Below are 18,335 nucleotides of genomic sequence, written 5' to 3'. Positions count from 1 at the left end.
TGCAATAACATTGTGTAAAAAGATTATTTATTTCTAGTGATTTAGTGATTTTAGTGCTTACAGCTTATAGATATCATTTGTAACTCACATTATCTAAAAGCCACTAATCCTGAAAAAGCTTTAAAACTAGGTAATTTTGTTTATTTTAAACCAAATGCCAAGAGTGGACATGGTCTCATTGCTTGACGACAAACAGCGATATTTTATTTCAGTCAGAGCTGTTGAAATGAAACTAAAATAATGATGTGATACAACATAAATCATCAAATGGATATACTAAAGAAACAGTTGATCTTGTTACAGCAACCATTAAAGATAAAACCAGAGATGCTCTGTAAACATTATTACACGATGGAAAATCCGTTTCTTGACACAGTTTGGTGGACCACAGTTTTGGTCTGTATTAAACTGAAACTCCATTTTGTTTCCTGAACTCCATTTTGTATGCTGTATTGAACAGGTTTAAATTTGCCTAAGAGAGGTTACAGTAATGCATTCCAGACATGCATCCCTCCCGGGAAAGGGGCTTGACACCTTGCTAAAGGACTATCACAGGAAAATTGTCAAAACCCAGTCTATTACCATTGACTTTGATTGCCTCTGTTCTACTGCCTTTCCTCCCTCCTTCTGGGATTGTTTTTCAAAAGAGGAGAGTACATGAAGACGATGAGATTGGATAAAATGCCTGAATGGAGAACTACGGCAGAAAGTAGTCAAATTTCTTTGCAGAGCTGGATGTCCCTGTAGGGCCAAGCAAGGTGATTAATGCACACTGGCAGAACATGGAGAAGTCTTGTCTCACCTGGAACACTAAGAACGCTCTAGGTAACAGAAAATTTGATGTGCCAAGCATGAGAGAGGATACGGCATGTCTCAAGATAATTATTGTTGTTAATTTTAATTCTGTAACCCATTTTCAGAAGTAAAGTATTAGGAATATCCTTTTCCTGTGCTTTCATTTTCTTACATGTTGTCAAAAAAGTTTCAACCAAGAATATGGGGTACGATGCATTTAATTAATCCAAGCATAGTGATGTGTAGGCTAGGCATATTGGAGTTGGGAAGGAATCTGCCCCAGTCTCGACAGCTCCCTGGAGGGTGGGAGCAAGCCACGAGGTGGGTGGGCACTGGCAGCAAGCCCCAGAGTGGGAAGCGAGGGTGCAGCTTCACAAGGAAATGCTGTCAGACATTTCCTATAGTTAGAAAGAGCCAGAAACAGTGATGAAACTCTCTCTTCCCATAGCATCCAACCAATTTTCATACATTCAGAGCTTGGATCAAAGAGTGATAAGATCAGCACTGCACTATGTCTTTTCTATAGCTTAGGTTTCAAAGAGGATGTGTTTTGAAAACACACTACTTCATTCTCCTAGAATGAAATAAGTTTTGTATCACTTTCCATTTATATTATATTTTTGCCTCAAAAAGTATAGGCTCTACTGTGAGAAGCTTTCTCTTAGATTTTATGCCAGTGCCATAAATATCCAACCCAGACCCTCTACCATTACATTCCCCAAGCCAACTCACTATTTACCGCTCTCATCGTGAGAAAAGGGAAGAACCAGAGGGTTTGCTGAGTATGTTCTCAAAGGTGGCAAGCTGGCTGTGATTATCTAAATATACACTAGTAGTTAAAATCTGAATGATGGCACTACAGCATTTGTGTTTTTCCTGCACTTAATAGAGGTTAATGTGGAACCAGAGAGGAGGTGAAGGGGGGTGTTTAGCTCCCTGCTTGGAGCCTGCATGTGTCAATGCCTGACAGAGCCTTGAAGTTGTTAGCCCGCATGCAGAGTGCAAGCTGAATGAGGTTACAGTGCCGAGCACAGCGGGCTAATAGAAGTAGGATCAGACTGATAGAAGGAGTGGCAGAGTCCAGGCACAGCAGAGTGTATCAAAGACAGCCCAGGGGAGAGCGGGTACTGTATTAGTCCTTTGTGTACATTTAAATGGAAGACAGTGAGCATGCAGAGATGAACCCTGAACTCACTCAGTTGGGCTTCTGCTCCTTTTAACCTTGGGTGTTAAATAAAATAAAATAATAAAAAACCCCAAACTGATGCACTATAGTCTGTACTCTTATGCTAAACTGTCTCTTGCATATTGAACGCTCATTAAATAAACATATAAAGATCAAAGTGCCAAGTGCTTTTGTTTTTATTTTACTCAATCCATACTAAATTATAGATGTAGCCACCCACTGGGAAAATTGGGTGATAAGGTGGAAAGGTTTGAACAACTAAGATTAGACCTTCCTTTTTCTGCCTACAGCAGCTGAGGAAATTTGTTTAACCTATAGGCTTGTAATATTTTCCAACCCAAACACACCAGGACAGTTTCGTGACAAGGTCTGAGCCTTCATCATGGAGGGTGAAAGGAATTGTGCCATGGCCATTCGGGCAGGAACTGAATTAGGTAGAACGGTAAGGTAACAGGGCCTTTCAGAGTAATTTTTGTCAATATTCATCTCTGCCTCATCACTTCAAATGGTAGATTATGTATTAAAACACAGGAAAGCTTAATAAAAAGGATCTACAGAGAGTAGATAAATATATATATTTGTTTTTTTAATATCCATGCACAGAGCCTCCTGTGTTGAAGTAAAGCAGAAGAGAGGCTCTATACACCCTAGTTAATGAGTTTTGCACAACTAGGACAAAACCTTGCATGTCTACAGTGGGAGCTGTGTGCAGGGACCCATGGACAGAATTTGACCCACTATGTTATTTATAGAGTGAATGGAGTATATATTGTTCCTGTGGGAAAGCACATCTGTATACACAGCAGAATCTTAGAAATAAAATAGAGCAGAACAACATTAACAACAAAAGCACATGCAAAATTCCACCACTGTTATGAAAATTCTATGACAGACTCCTGAGAAGTAAAGAAAAAGTAGCAATTGCCAGGTAAGTAGAAAATCTTGCCTGCATACTGCTATGCCTATAAAAGTGCAAGGAACATAACCCCCATGGCATACTTACAAATCCATGGCATACTCAGAAAACTAATTTTAAAAAGTTATTGAAAGGCTTGATCATCTAAGAACTTAAGCACTCTAGACCAATGCATCAGGTCATTTGAGCATATGTGTAACATGTATTAAAATTACCCAGTTGAAGGGGATGAGAGTATGAAAGTATTTAAAACCAAGCTCCATTCAAATATGTGATGAGGTAGTACCCAAGACAGGAACAGCCATAAAATATTGCAGTATGTGCCAAACTCAAATGGCAAGAATCAGCTTAAATTTTTGGTAAACCAAATTATTCAGCACAGTCTGAAGGGGTCACTATTAGGTATAACCAATTCAGAACTGATGATGGTGATAAAAAAATGACCAGTTGCAAGGATTTAGCAAAACACAAACAGCTGTTAAACGACAAGTGTTGTTGGGCTGACACAGAATCACAGTTTACCAAAAAAGCTTCCGTGGCAACCATGTGGACAATCCTACTTTCATCCACAGTTACTCTGGTATACGAGGAGCTCCATTAATTTCAACAGGATTCTTTTAATGAAGAATGTCACACGTCTATTTCCCTGCATGCATTAAACAAGAAGCTGTAGCCCCATGCATGTTCAAAAGAGGAATTTGAAGCAAGATGAGATTTTACATTTTCAGTTGCAACAAAGGGTCAAAATCCTTAGAAGGCTTGTAGCCTGACTTATTCCTCTGCTAGGATAGTCTACAGATCAAACTGAGATACACTGACAGATCAGTGTAGTTTGCACTATTCTATTCCAAAATAGGTCATTCAAGAGTAGATGCAGTTAGAAATGTTCAAAATATTACTGAAAAGCAGAAGAGGAAAAGTCATTTTACATTTTTTTATTGACTTCAGTGAAGATGTGTCCTTGATGTAATGAAATAACTTATCAGTTCTCAAAAATTCTAAGTGTATTCTCTACATTTTTTAAGATAAAATTTGACCTTCAAAATTACAGTTCATTTTATGACTGAATTATTCCATAATTGTTTTCATCTTTTGTTTCTATTTTGTCAAGTAACACTCATAACGGCTTTTTTTTGTTAAAAGGTCTGCAACCGTTTTTCCTTTATACATTTGATATATGTTCTTCTAACAAAAAAAGACAACTCTACACAAATGTATTCCATTTTTTTCTTAGTTTTGAAGATGAAGAGCTAAAATATAGTTACAGTTTCACCTGCCACTTAGCAAAACCCTTTAAAAATGAAAAACGTTCTACCTCCTCCTCCCTCCCACTTGAAAAAAGAGCGCTACCTTCAGTGCTGACTGCTGCTTTTCCCATCAATAAGCTCTGGATCTATTACTGTTGTACATTCCCCACAGCAAATCAGATAGCAAAAGTTACTCAAACCTGGCATTATCAGCATTATGGCTGTTGTCCTTCCAAGAGGCCATGCATATCATCATAAGACAGTCACGTTAGTGCTGGGAGGGAAATCCCTGGGCATGCAAATCTATCCCCTGAATAATAATAGAACAGTTTTCACACAGCATCTGCAAAAGCTTATAGTCAAGTCCTTGGACACAACTCCAGCAATGGCGTTTCCATGCATTTTCCCCTTTTGGTTCAAACTCCTCAGAAATTTTACTGTTTTATCTTAAGACCTTTTTCCATCTTCCAGTCTGACGAGACTAATGACTCCTACCTTATAACAACACTTATGAACACACTTAAAGAGAGATATTCTGTCTTCTTCAGAAAGCCTATTTCAAATTCCTTTAATCTTCTCAGACAACATACTTTGTTCCAAACATTTCCTCATTTGTAACCACTCGAGTGCTTCCCTTTACTGATGTTCTTTTCACCATTTCATGTGCTGTCCAGAACGAATGTAGTGCTCTAGCTAGTTGTGAACAAATCTGAGCAGGTTCTCTGTTCCCAGGGTTCATCCAGACTGCAGGAAAGCATCAACCTCTTCCTACCTACACACATTATTCAGAAAATGCTTCATTTTTTTCCCAGCCCTTAATAAATGAAACCTCCATAAGCTTTCCCTGACCTATGTAGTAGCATGGAAAGTTGCCAGACAATTAGGGCAGTTAACATGATCTATGACAAATGGTGACTATCTAAAATCCATGGATTTTGGGCCAAGTCAGAGCTGTATATTATTTTCAACTAAAGCATTTCCAAGATGGATCTTATGGTGAAACTGACATAAATATTTTCATATGAAAAATGAAAAATATTCTTTTGCCAGAAGAACGTGGCAATTCAAGCACACAGCAACACTGTGGGAAACCCTTGTTCAGTTCTACTCTGCTATTCCATCATACACCAAATGTGTACCACAGCCACAGACTGGGGGACAGTCTTCTCATATCACTTCTTGTGGCTGTTATCTTCCTAAAAATACTTGATGATGTAGACATGAATTTGGCACTCACGCATCTATCTGAGTGCCCTCTCTCTGAGGACATTATCTTCTGATATTGGTCTTTCTAGTTTTGAACAGGAATCACAACCTAGCCCTGAGAAACTCTTCTTAAAGAAGAGCTTAAAAAAAAAACTTGTCAATGATGGGTTTGCAAGTCTAAGTCACTTCAAAATTTCCAGCCTAATCTACTTCTGAAGTACAGGAGCAAAACAAGCTGAGCTATGTTATGCTGGAAAAGGTCCAATGCAGAGATACAAGGTTAAAGTGCTTCATTTGCACTGCTTACTTTGAAAGGAGCTCCAGTGCATGCTCCTTGCTGGCAGGACATGCTGCAGCAGGGCTGTTATTCACTGGCAGTCATTCCCCATCTGCAGCTCCCAGAGGGATGCAGATACTCTCTACCCCACGGCTAGGAGAGGACTTACGGACAAGGTGCCCACAGTTCCACTCACCCCAGCTGGCATTAAACTATCAGTCCCTGCAAAGTAGGTGTCAGCATTTTTGACCAGGACCACGATACCAATGTAACAACAAACCCCTTGAAATACAGAAGTGCTGCTTTTTTAGATAGATTTTCCTATGAGTCACACAGTGCAGCTTGTGCATTCAGTGCACCGAAATAGAAGCAAAACTTAGTATTTGCTAATGCCACTATAATTATAACAGTCTATGTTATAAACACTGTTAATGAGCAAACATAATTTTTAAATAAATCTATAATATAACAATGTGATTAAAGCTTGATGGAGCTATTTGTATGCTTTCATGATATAAAATGGCTTCTTATTAGCTTTTGATGTTTAATTTTCCCCACAGCATCACAATATCTGTTTCTGGTTTACCCAATTGTACAATAATTGTTGTTTAACTTCAGCAGTCTCACAGCCTAGTCAGGCTGTTCAGCCCTTTCACTAATCAATGAAAGTGCAATAGTAATGTCATGGAAAATATGCCTTATCATTTTAGTGCACCGTATTATATTCTTTCACCTCTCTGTATAAGTTACTGAATTATTAATGCACTGTCCTTTGGATTTGATAAAATCTGTGATGAAAATAATCAAAATCTTCTATGCCCAAAGACCACTAAATGAGTGCACATTAAACCTGAAATAAATAGTTTGAATAATTTTTCTTTTAAAATGTTCTTTGTGTTTGGAAGACTGAAATGCATATTAACAGTTTTAAACTCATGGAACAACACACTGAAAACTACAGCTTTGATAGCCATATAGCCATACCTATGATTATGTCTCTACTGTATGTTCTCGAAGTAAACTTTCTTCACATGGTCAAACGCATTTCCGAACTAAACTTTCCCAGTCTTGAATAAATTAATTCTGTTTTTATTTGGAAAAAAAAAAAAAAAAAAAAAAAAAAAAGAGGTAACAGAAAATCAAATGGGCAAATCATGTTCTGGAAAACATAACAGCTGCATAAACATTACCAAGGCCATATTTGGCTCCTTCTCTCCTGCATTAAAGGGTATAAAAAACACCGGTTGAAATAATCCTGTATTTGGTGATGGAGTAAAATGTCCCTTATTTGAATGCTATTCAGAATGAAACATCTTTTCACACACAGGTCCTGTACTGGTCTGTGTCTATGCTGGGTCAATTGATTTCAAAACTAACATTGAGCAGAACATCCATTGATCAGGCTCAGGAAATGAGGCTCTACTTAAGGTGCAATTTCCTTTTTTTCTCAGTTTTAAGAAAAACATCAAATGGGCTCACACATCCAGCATGGTGCCATTCTTCTGGTGTCGGTAGCAATCTGGTTTGTAATATCCTTGTAAGAGAAGTATTAAGAGGCTCTGGGGTTTTGCAGAAGGTCCAGAGTCTTAATAGCTGAATTCATAAGTAGCTAGCGATACAGTATCACTGTTTCTCCCTGTGCTCAGCAGTTCCTGTAATACTCCCAACTTTCCCTTATGTCAGAGCCTATAAGTCAAAAGTTCAGAAATAATAACATGGTACAAAAATGTGCTGTCATTAGATTCATGTTTTGATAGAAAATTAATTTGGTGGTTTATTCATTTATTTGAAATAGTAACTACTGCTTTGGAAAGGATAAGGTGATTAATTTTCCAATATTTTCAGAACATATTACTAATACACTACAGAAGTGTTTTGACATGTCTAATAGTTTTACTCATAATCATGATTTTGCAGTTCAGAAGTTCTTTTAGCTACATGACTGCTTACAAGCTAAAATAGTCAGAGCATTGATTCAAAAGCTGAGGAAGTGTTTTATGCACGGCAGTGCAACACTGAAGACCTTTTTTTAACACAGAGAGCAACGTGAATTATGTATCTGATTTTATTTTTTACTGTTAAACACAGTTCATTGGAAATGTATAACTAGCTCCTTTTAAGAATACAAAGCAAAAGCAATATCATGTATTATGCTACTGCAGGTAATTCAGTGTCTTAGATAGGATTAGCCAACAGATTTATCAAACCGCCTCCAAGGAAAGCAGAGTTCAAGCCTGGGCTCATCAATAATACATAAATAAGCTGAACAATTAGGTACAAAGTGGCTATCTTGTCAGACAACTTATTAACAGATAAATGATACACTTACTGTGGACAGTGTAAAAAGGAGAGATATGTAAAGACAGGAAAAGAGGACCTGAAAAAGAGAGAAGGGTACTGTCCTCTTCAGTGTGTTTATGGACTTGGCGATTCTCTCCAACTCTCTGAGCTGAGATCTGTGGTGTCTAGGCAGAGGAGGTTCAGCAACACCTCTCTACTAGGAATTACTTGGCTTTTTTTTCTGATAGCTGAACACAAATTTATGTCTTTGCTCTTTAATCAGCGGTCTGTGGAAGAATACATTCCACTTTTCCAGTAGGCAGCTACTACCAATTTCAACTGTTTAACATACAAGCTTTACATAAATAAACAGTCATCCCCAGTGTGTTCTGTCACCACTGGGCATTGCTATAAAATGGCCTGACTACTCAGATGCACCAGTTCCCACGAAAGGGTGGATGAAAGCACTCAGGCTTACATCTGGCTTACACAACAACAACACGTCTTAAAAGGCAAAGCTATGCTAGTAAATGTCATACTATGAGACATTTAGTCCTTCATTACTATCAACAAACCCAAATTTGATTTTCTTTTCTGTGCTGGCCTGCACTTTTAAGACAGAAAACAAGGAGACTTGAGGTAGGAAATGCTGTTTTAATTTTTCCCTCAGCCAAACAAAACAAAAAAAATCTTAATTTCACTTAGGATCAACAAGTAAGCAAATAAACCTAGTCCAAATAAAGCCTTTTCATATGCACGTATCTATCTCAGCTCAGAAATTATGAACTTTTGAAGTACATATTTCAGGATTTAACTCAGAATGAAAATAATATTTACCTAATATGATGTCTTTCATGCCCAAGTACTCCAAAGTGCTTTGCAAATATTGACTAAATTCTGACCTTAATCTTGTGTTCAGCACCCCTTGACTTCAGTAGCCATTTTGAGCGGTATACACAAAAGAAGACTTCAGGCCTTACACACACTTACCTAATGGAATGTAAATTACCAGTGAAACAACCATTTCTGTAGTGAAAAGGGGACATTGCTCAGAAACGCTTCCAGTATTCAGGAATTTATATATAAATATCCTTGTCAGATGGACAAGTAATGTGGATGAGCTGAAGAAGCTTGCAGTGACTTCACTGCATGGTCATCATACCTCAGTTAAACAAGATGGGGAATTTTAAGACTACTCACTGTTGTTTTACTCTAGTCTTGTTTTAGTGAACAGTCCATCCACTTCGCATCTCTGTACCTTTCAAAATGTGCTTTTATGTCTTGTCTGAAGATAGGCAGCACCTGAAGAGTAACGTTCCCTTGCCACTTACAGGGGAAACCACTTCTCAGACCTGGAAATTCACCCTGATGGCTTTTTGAACCCTCTGTCATGGGGGTTCCCAAAAGTAGGACCTCTGCAAAGTAGGCAGACAACAGCTAATGAAAGCACAGCACCTGCAGAAAGACTAGGGTACAATCTGGATAAAGAAGGAATCAGACCTGGGTGGGAAAGACTGTCTTGCCAGGGGAGAAAACCAAAAGATTGTAAATAGAGGGAAGATAAGCGTCAAAGCTAAACTTCTAACTATGGAAGGAGGTTTCCATGACAGACCAGCTGAACTGTCTATGATGCACATATTTTTTCCACTGACCATAAAGGGACTCTAGGATAAATATATCAAACTTAAGATGCTCACTTTATTGTGAGACAAATCCTAGCAATTGCACACCATAGAGTGAATGAGATGGTGTGAAATGTGCACTACCCTTTCTCCAGGACTAGGTGTCCTCTCTGCTTCACCTCTGAGGAGCTGAAATGGCACCATTGAGGCACTGGAAAGCCCCAGCAAAATGCCTGTTCCCTATTTCTTCTGAAGTTCAGTGGTAGGGGTTATGAAGATGCACAGCGGTGGCTTTGCTAGCTCTGGAATAGGCTGCCCAGGGAGGTGGCTGAATCACCATGGCTGGAGGTATTTAAAAGATGGCTAGATTAAGTGCTTAGGGATATGATTTAGTAGTGGACAGGTACAGTTGCACTCGATGACCTCAAAGGTCTTTTCCAAACAAGCAATTCCATGATTATATGATTAAGGATTCCGTTGCCCGAGGGAAACAATTCTCTTCATATGACACTTTTTCCCATGGTAGGAAATAATAAAGAGTGAGTTAGATGGTGGAGTATGGATGCAGACATTTATACAGCACTATCTGCAAAATCAAACTGGCAAAACAGTCAGGAAGGGTCTCCCTAGTGAAGAATTTCCATGGTTGCAGTCAGTCATCATGTAGAGGTTGGTGGCACTGCAGGATGTAATTATTGCACTCCTGCACCCAAGTCCAAACTATTATTTATTTCTACAGACTGTTAGTGAAAGAAGGAACAATTTAGCACAATGTTCAAGAAGCAAATTAAACTTCTGAATTGTGATAGAATAATTTGTACCCAATTTATGAGTTTTTGCAAAGCCATGAGATATCTTGATCTGTTTCATATAAAACTTGTCTGAAAATATTTTTCTTAAAAGTGAATTATGAGGTGATAAAAATGTGATTAAGGTGTGCTGGCAATTTTATTTTGGCAAATTTATGCTGTGCTCTTGAAATCAAGTATATATAATATTTCGCCCTTTTTGAGTTGATAGTCTATCAGCTAAAGTCTCTACGTATAAAAACATTAATAAACTCACAGACAATAAAATAAAAGCAGTCTAAAACTACATGCTATAATCTCTTAAAAATAACTGTAGGAGGTCATAATGTATAGTTTATAATTACGATATCCAAAGAATTTTTGTTCAGTGAAGCCAAAGGAAATTGCTTAGTATGGAACTAAGAATGCGATAAAAAGAAAATTAGGCACTGGCCCTGAAGCTCAAAACCAGAGTAAATCACATATTTCCTCAAGCAGAAAGGGAGTCTCATTTTTCAGGGAGAAAAAACCTCTCACAATAATGTTAAAACACAGGAGTCCAACTACCTAATCAGAAGATACAGGTTCAAAATGAACTAAACTAGTTTCAAAATCCTCTAGATTGTAAACAACGTTAGAGCCCTTGAATGATAAGTCTAAAATAATTGTGGGAAACACTTTCCAATTCTAAGCTTGGACTTCTTTTTTCTAGGTAGAAAATCCACCCCAGCCAAAGTACAGGTCTAATTAATACAGTTGGCATAACACAAGATGTGTTTCAAAGCTTCTTGTCAGTATTTCCTTGCAAAACCTAAGCGAAAATTAACCTTCAAGGGGTTATAGTAAATAAATGTTCTGTGGGGGGCAAAAAAATAAAAATCTCCAAGTATAACTGTCTCTTTAATGTCTGTATGTATGAAAATACTTTATCCTTTAACAAAGAATTAATCCATGAAAAGCTTCACTAAACACTTTCTTGTACTACTCACATTTATGAAAGTGATTTCTGGAGCCTTAAGGAAGGTAAATGTACTCGCAGACTATAATCAATGAAAACAGCAAGATTTACACAATCTATGTTCTTTGTCAAATTTAACCAGTGTATCACTGCATAAGATCTTTTCGCTGACATGGGCTTACTCTATGATGGAGATGCTGGAATCCTCCTTACATTGGTTGTACCTGGCATGCCGTGCTGTGCCTGTACAATGATAAAATGAAAACTTGCAGGACAACCTTAGGCTATCCATCTCTGCTGCTCAAGCTAGTAGATATGGCTCACTGAAGCTATGTGGAAACAGTCGTTTGCAGAACTAAAATGAAAGTCAAGCAGAATTTGACAAGCACAGGTTACAGGAAAATTATGTTAAAGAAGTCCTAGAAAAAAAAAATCAGTTTCTTAGAACTTTATGATTAAATAACAATTGACTGACTGACTAGCTCCTGCCTATTGTCACTCCTTACCTACAGAAAAGCATTACTACAGTACAAACAGTGCATCTAATGACTGACAGAGCTTCCTGATTTGAAAATATATATTTAAAAAGTCAGAGTATTTCACTGAGCTCATCCATTTTCCATGTCTACTAGAAAAAGAAAATGAACCCTACCCCCACAGTTTACGTTTTCAGGATCAACTTCTACAAGCACAAACCACTGGTTGCCCAAACTGCATATGTAAAACATAATACGTTCGCAGCCCTATCAGCTTACCTGAAGTTAGTGCATCATTCATACTTCTACCTGTCTGTGCCAGCTCACAACTTGAATCCTTAAAGTATAAAGAAAACAATGCAAAGAGACAAGGTATCTCCTTGGAAAGTCACTTAAGGCAAAAAAACTGATTTTCCCCTGTTGCCCTAGAACATACAGAATTACTTACACGAGAAAACAAAATTTTTGTGAAAACTTGTAATAATATGTTGAAAGATGCTCTTCATATAGAAGATTCACTTAGAAATTGCATTATTTCATACTGAATGGATAACAAACAACTATTTATGACTTTGCAGTCAGTGAACTATAATAACCTAAGCAATTACAAAATTTTCAACCTAACTATAAGGAAGCACTGTATTCATATTTGGCTGTTCTGCAGGTTATCTGTTCCCTCTTTAACCAAATCTAAAGACTGCCAGGAAGGTTCCATATACCTTTCAGGTCATTCTACTCCCCAACAGATCCCCTGTGTTCTCCAGCAACATATTCTTACATTCCATACTTGTTTCAATATTCAGATAAAAACAGAAGTCAAGATGTGAGTAAATTCTAGGTACAAGAAAGTTCAAAGCAGGAGATAGCTTAGAAATCACTGCTAAGATAGTTTCTAAAAAAAAAAAAAGATAAAAAAATGTTTTATCATTTTAAGCAAAGTATTCTGAAGGGTGGGATAAGGGCTTGTTAGAGAGGAGATGAAATTTTTCCTCGTCTAATCTGGTTAACATTTTCTGAAGAAAGCCACAGAGAACGCTTATGTTTAGAATCTGCACAACAGGAATTGTGGTGTCTGCTACAGCATTTATCCTTGTGTGAACCATTACGGAAGTAAAGTAAAGTAAATGAGTAAGCAATCACTGTGAGATTTTATAGTGGGGACTGAAAATTATTTTGAATGACAAATCTAAGCCACCATTTTTAATCAGCTTGTCCTTGACTGGTCTTGATGTTTCATTCCTCAATGGAGTGTGTGTAATACTTTGCACATCCTTGGAAAAGTAATTTCCACAAGGATGCATGCAGAGCAGGATTTACAACTGAAATACATTGAGTCATTTTTGGCTCTTCAAGTCCTAACATAGCACTAAAAACGGTTTAGTATGACATGGCCAAAATGTCCCCATAAGTCCTACTGAGGGAGGAGAAAAAAACTCAAACAAATCTCATGGGTAGGGGGAAACTTAATAAAAAAGGCAACAGTAAGGCAAATGTTAATATGATTTAATGTGTTTTGAACTTCAAAAAGAAAAGTATAGAAGAAAGAAGGCCAGACATTCAAATTGAGCTTTCACATACCATACTTCTCATGTAAATCTCTCCCATACAGTCATTAAGATTCTACAGTTAGAAAGAGATACATACTAGAGGTACACATTTCAGCAACGGTAGTATCTGCTGCATTTCTCCTTATATGCGTCACTGCATAAGCTTAGTTGATGTGTGTACACACACACAAAATTACAGGAAATGTTTTTTACATTGTACTAATAACTTCCACTAATTTTTCAGGAAATACAACAATATGACACATTTATATCTATTTGAAAATGAAGCTCTATCAGTCAAAATAAAATAAAATGAAATTTATAAAGGCTATGTCTTATTTATGCGTTTACTAAATATAAAAATCAACATATGGTGCAATGTTACCATATGTTTGATTTTGTGAGAGCAGATTTCCAATGTGGTAGTAGAGTTCCCCACAACAGATCATTAGCTTTGAATTTCCTTTAAAACTCTTTTGAAGAGAAACAGCCAAAAAAGTATCCAGCTATAAAAGGGACACATGATCTATATGTCATTTCTACAATAGATAACAAAATATAAAATGGGCACTACAATGTACATTTGCACAACATATATGTACTTATTACAGCTTAATGAGATCTCTTACTGCTCACAATACAGCAGAAATGAGTGAGGATTTTCTGATCTACTAGGTGTGTGAATTTGAAAAATGCATCAGAAGAGGCAAAATTCTGATATAAAAAAGACTCCTTCAGAATAAAATAATGAGGAGATATATATATATATATTTTGTAGTAGCTGTTCACCAAGAGATTCTATTAAAGCCATATTTTGATCTGGTCAGTTTTGGCTTGGACTTGTGCCATGGATCTCCTCTAATGCAATTTAGATATTCTGCAGTAAATGCAAGTTCACTTTAAATATAAGAATAAATTACAGCTGTCAAATATTTTACAGAGAACTGTTTATATATATCAGAATTTTAAATATTTCAGCAAAAGCACTGGTGATCTGTTGAGTTACACTGCTGTACACCTGGTTCTGATTGCTTTAAAAAGCATCTCGTCATCTTCTTCCTAATGAGATCAATATTGCCACTGGACAGCCAGTGAAAAATTTGGAAATTCCATTCTTGGTCCTGATTTTATTTCCCTGTGTGGACTTAGGTTAAATATTTCTTTATGTCAATGTCAGCATAGTAATATATAGACAGAAAGAACATAAATCCCTATTTTGAGTGTTTTGTGTAAGACTGATTTTCAAATGTCTTTTGAAAGCTCTTTTGATCTCTGCTGCCAGGCTGTCAGAAAAAGAAGCCAAATAAATGCAAAAAACCCCAACTTCATATCATTTCTTTGGTGTTAGCAGCATCTAAAATCAGTGTATTTATCTATTCTGCTAGCATTTAGGAACATCTGTGAAGTGTTGCAGGTAAGCACGTTACAACTAGTGTTTGAGAAATCACACTGGTTAATCAAAGCTGGACAAACACATTTAAGAGACATTCAATGAGAGATTGGAACACATAATCTAAAAGAGTATTAAAACTTAGACATAAAAAGAAATGCAGTATCACCCACATAAGGAGCAAGTCACTCAGGTGAAACTAGGGCATTTTCTTTTGTGGGTGTCTTCTCTCTGTGGTATAGAGTGGGCGAATAAGCAATGAAGTCACTTGAGCAAGGGCAAACTATGAATGTAGCACAACTAGGCTGTGAAAGTAGTTGACCATCCCATATCAGGAGCATTTTGGAAACAAAAAAGAAGAGACCTCTGTCACCTCAAGCATGTCCTTACACAACATTTAGATTTAGATTTAGTCCAGCTTCACTTTGGGTTTGTAAGACTAGTATTCTCTAAATTAAATACAGACGGATAGTGTATAGTATCCAAAAAAAACCAAAAACCCAACATTAAATTCAGCGCAAAGACTGGAGAGCCTTGACAAGGTCAAGGATTGTCTGCTGAACAAAGGAATAATAACGGCTCCTACAAAGCAGCTGGCACCATGCCCTTTGACAGCTGATTCCAAAATGGCCCCTGAGCCTTTCTGCTTGACTTCACTTACCAATAATTTATTCTCCAGATCATATCTATAAGTGTTCCTTTACCTCTTGTGTTTGAAGATGTACCTTCGGCTGAAATGGAAGAATAGTCATCTACAACTTCATCAAGCATAACTTTGTTGGCATGATTGCAGGCAAAGCCCCTTAGATCTGGATCAGCCAACCTACAAAAATATTTTAACTTTTTTTTAGCAAGAAGTGTTCAAATCTGCTGCCAAATGCTACCAGGGTACTCTTAGATCATGAATCTGTTCAATGTTACAGCAGTGAGAAGAAAATATCTCTGCATCTTGTGCATATGCTAAATGATTGGAAAGAGTCTCACATTTACTTCTATGGACTTCAGAGAGGCCTTGAATGGAAAAGAGGTTAACCAGATTTACAGGGGGAGAAAATTAAACTACTACTCATGGAGAATGGACTGTGTACAAACAACTTGCTCAGAAAAAAATGAATGGCAAAGGAAACTAAATTTAAATGACTGGGTGAGAATTTATAGTAAAGCAGTAAAGGGCAGCGTAAATAAGTTAAATTCACTAGGAAATTATACTGACAAGTAGACAAAGGGAAAATCTTTGTGATGTAACTGCTAACTCATAGAAATAAGAAATCAAGATGGATTTACTCCAATAACTCCTGTTAATAACATTTGGCTTCAAATTACAGATTTCAACATTGTCAAGTTCAGGCAGGATCATGCATTTTATCGCCATCCACTTCAGTCACAGGTTTGTACAATTAACTCTGTCAAAAGCTTGCAGATGTTCTTAAGCAGGCAACTGGCTATAAATCAAACCCCCCTTAGCTTGTAAGAATGCAGTCCTCAAAACATTAATAAATATACGCTCTATAGTGTGCACATATGTATATATCCACTTAAAAAGCTAGTTGTACACACTTTGCTGTTCTCCATCCCATGTCAAATCTACTCAATTTACCAATCAAAACAACATCTCTACGATTTCGAGCCTGTAGGGTTAAGAGTGTCTATGAAAAGAAAACTGTCTTTTGTCTTTCTGCATCACCACCAGTGACAATCATTCCATAGAATTTTTTAGAAACAGAGACAACAATGTTCACAATAGAATGAAAACTAAGAAAGCAAGAAAGTGTAGAGCTGAATGTTTGTGCCATTATCAAGCTTCCTTATGCCTGACAGAACAATGGGCAATATTAAATATTATTTCACAGAAATGCAAATAGTCCTATAGTAGTAAACTTAACTTCATCTGTATCAACTCAAGCTACAGTAAGATGGCCTTTGCTTCCCATCCCACCACATCCTTCTACAATGCACACGCAACATTAGCGACCACACTAGGAGTACAAAGTACTCTAATTGTTCAGATCTTGCTTGCTGCCTGCACAGGCCATTCTCCACCTCTGAGAGACATGAGGGTCAGATTCTCTTTTGCATCACATTTTTGAGGTAAATTACATAACTAGAACGTGTCCATTTAGTATAATGCTCTAGTGAAAACATCCTTACTAATCTGCTCTAACAATTACACAGAACAGAAAATAATTTGAAGAATGAACACTAAAATGAAACACCTTTTTTGAAAGCTATGTTTAAAAACTTAACTTACGCGGAATTAAGTTATTAAATAAATTATTCATCCAGGTATAAGTTTTATTTGAAGGTTGTCCAGGTTCAGCAATTTACTCATGGCATGTACTAAATAAGGATGCAATAGCTTCCTTTAGCGATGATCATTTCAAAAAAAGTTCCAGGTATATCTGGATTTCTAGCCGTCAGTCACGTCTTCATTTGTAAAATCTACTGACTTGATACTCAATTGAAGCAACACAACTGTGAGACACCTAAATCCACTGTATTTTGTTGTCACTAGTCTCAGGAATCTTGGAAATTCTCATTACTGTATTTAATTATTCAAGCTATTGAGGCCAACATAAGATTCATGAAGTCCTGGCAGTATAAAATGTCCATGGCAAGCTCCCAGAACTTGTACAGACTTGTCTGGGTTAGTGTCATGGACACATTCAAGTTGGAAGGGACCCCAGTAGGGCACCCATTAAACCCCCCGCCCAGCACAGAGTCAACACTGTACTCAGATCAAGCTGCTCAGGACTGTGATCAATACAGTCTTGAAAACCTTTAGGGATGGAAATTCCCCAGTATCTCCAGGTAACTGGTTGTATGAGCTTAATTACCCGGCAAAGAATTTTATTTTCTGTCTCTCCAGTATGAACATCCTATGTTTCAATTTATAAACAGTCTCTGTCTACCCATTGTGCACCTCATTAACAACATAGCTCTGTCTTTTCAGAAACTCCCTTTTGGATTCTGGTGAGATGCTGTTAGATATACTGAAGTCAACTCTTATTTAGGCTGAATATATCTCTCCCTGACCACCTTGGTGGCCTTTCATTGAAATCATTCCAGTTTACGAACAATTTCTATACTAGAGAGCCCAAAACTGGACATAGTATTCAAAATTAGTCTGCGCTCTAATGAGCATGAAGAAAAATGGAATAATAGCATCCTTTAATCTACTGTCTACCAGCCTGCTGATACAGCCAGGAAGCTGTTAACCTCATTGCTGGCTTACGTTTAGCCCACTGCCCATCAGGATCCCCAAACGATTTTCAGCAGCAACCAGTCAATCAGATCCCAGTCAGTGAGACTCCAGCCTGCACTAATGCAGAGGTTTGCTTAGCCCAAGTGCAGGACTTTGCATTCTGCATTTGTTGAATTTGTGAGGGTCTTACTGGACAATACCTCCAATCTGCCTAGGTCTCCCTGGATGGTGAAGCTGCCCCAAGTGTATCGACGGACCTTCCCAATTCAGTGTCATCTCCAAATTTACAAGAGTGTCATCTCCTCCAGGTCTTTGATAAAGATGCTAGATGGGTTACATCCCAGGACAGTCACCTGAAGAACTCTGCTTGTAATCAGCTTCAAGACAGCACACGAACTATTAACTGCCACACTTGAAACCTGATGAGTCAGCCAGTTTCTCACAC

At 37.5% G+C, this 18,335-nt stretch overlaps 1 protein-coding gene across 4 annotated transcripts in view; it reads right to left on the bottom strand.

The window, feature by feature from the left end:
* Positions 1 to 18,335, bottom strand: part of TOX (thymocyte selection associated high mobility group box) — a 228,668-nt gene that overhangs the window by 118,794 nt on the left and 91,539 nt on the right. The window contains exon 1 of one of the 4 annotated variants that reach the window (XM_054060533.1): positions 583 to 696. The exons of the other annotated variants lie outside the window; for them this stretch is intronic. The gene's annotated coding sequence lies outside the window, so the exon portion shown is untranslated. Of the gene's footprint in view, positions 1 to 582; positions 697 to 18,335 lie in introns of those variants that run through there. 4 annotated transcript variants of the gene reach the window in all.

This window comes from Cuculus canorus, chromosome 2 (assembly GCF_017976375.1).
Source record: "Cuculus canorus isolate bCucCan1 chromosome 2, bCucCan1.pri, whole genome shotgun sequence".
Lineage (NCBI taxonomy): Eukaryota > Metazoa > Chordata > Aves > Cuculiformes > Cuculidae > Cuculus > Cuculus canorus.
The sequence above is the reverse complement of the archived record's forward strand: the minus strand, read 5'-3'. Positions and strand labels throughout refer to the sequence as shown.